Below are 1,940 nucleotides of genomic sequence, written 5' to 3' on the forward strand. Positions count from 1 at the left end.
TTAGACGCATTATTTTTAAATATGTATGTATTATATTATTATATATTGTGTATATTAAAAAATATGTAATATATGAAATAAACCAGAGCCTTTGGAAACATGAAACAAATCGTTAAAACATTTGGTATTAAATTTCATTTTTTTTTTTATAAATAAGACAAATTAAATGTGTTTGTTCTTAATGAAATATTTAATAAAATTCTGAAAATGAGAAAAAAGTGCGCGTCGATTACCTAATCACATAACCCCCACTACAGGCAATTCATAGGCGTCCAAAGGACAGCAACGTGATTTATGAAATGATGTGTTTGTAAAAAATTCTCTTCGTCAAATTTTTATATTACTAACTTGTTTTATAAGTGTCGTGCCCAAATTAGTTTTGACCGCGGCCGAGCTTTTGGACACTAACAAAATTATTTATTTGGGTGTAGGCCCATTTCCTTGGAAATGGAAGAGCTAAACTGCATGTAGGGGAAGAGGTAATAATTAAACATATATAACATTTTTATACGTATATTAAAAGAAGGCATTATAAGCATGTCAAAAGAATAATCGAGTAAATGTGTAAATAATGAACAGAAAAATAAAACATAAAATAAATTCACACACATAACACGAAAAAAAAAACAACATGCAAAACTATCTTCTAAAGCGCTACGCAATTATATTCCACTACTAAAACTCTTAAAATCTATGAACATAACCCACAATTTTAATTAATATTTAATCCTAGAAAAATCAGCATGCAAAAAGACAAAAAATTAATTCGGTAAATCCTTAATTAAGTGCGATACCTTCTAAACAATATTAATATTACGAGCATGATAAATAACCAAAAAAAAACTACTAACTACGAAATCGAATAATTACTTAATTATTTAAATAAATTGCGATTGGGCATTTATATATTAATTAAATCATTAAAACAACTAAAATAATAATAAAACCAATAATTCAGTGGATTCGAAGAAATCTCCACCGATTATAAGAACAACTAAAAATAACGGATTAAAATCATGCACTTAAATCTACAACAACTTATGAATATAAACATGTAAAAAGAGAGATAAATGAGTTTTTACATACATTAATTAGCTAAATATGCCGAGCACAACAATTGTTCACGAGAAAAAATTGATGGTTACAGGACAGTTAGATACATGTAAAAATAAACAATCATAATTTATAAATGCAGTTAAACATTGGGAAATTAGTATCATAAATGCGCTAAAATACAGTGAGACGGTTAAAAATAAAATATAATGTGAGGTTTCCAAATACTATAGCAAAATAATCAGAGAACGGAGTTATATTTAAACGGCAAAAATTCAATATAAAATAATCAACAGCAAGAAAATTAGATTAAAAGGTTTCAATTCGGGAACTTCCCAAAAACGCACATGAAATAGTCATATCGCAAGCAAAGAATTAAATTGGCAAATTTAAAGAGGTATTGGAATAATTATCATAAAAGCAAACGGTAAAAATCAGAAAAATCCTCTCCAAAAACGCACATAAAATATTTATGTCGCAAGCAAAGAATTAAATCGGCAATTTAAAGAATCATTGGAATAATTATCATAAAAGCAAACGGTAATTTATCGAAAAATCCTCCCCAATAATCAAGAACCGACGCAAGGCTAAACGTGCCACCTGCAAACGGCAACATATGGAAGCACTAAAGATTACTTTCGGTGCCGGCGCTAACTGTTCACACCCAACGAAACGAAGAAAACGCATAAATTAAACGCTACACATGTACGATTCGAACTCGAGAACACATGACGAAAAAACGGAAAGCAAGATAAATCAAGAATGACTAAAAGGTAGACTTACACAGCTGCAGCATTGAGAATTTTTCTATCTTCCTCTCGGGCTCAGCAAATTCTTCTAAGTTCGGATTTCTTCAAAATTCAGCAAAAATAATAAAAAATCTCGAT

The sequence above is a fragment of the Zophobas morio genome, unplaced genomic scaffold (genome assembly GCF_036711695.1).
Source record: "Zophobas morio isolate AGI-343-1 ecotype UQ-CSIRO unplaced genomic scaffold, CSIRO_AGI_Zmor_V1 ptg000021l, whole genome shotgun sequence".
NCBI lineage: Eukaryota > Metazoa > Arthropoda > Insecta > Coleoptera > Tenebrionidae > Zophobas > Zophobas morio.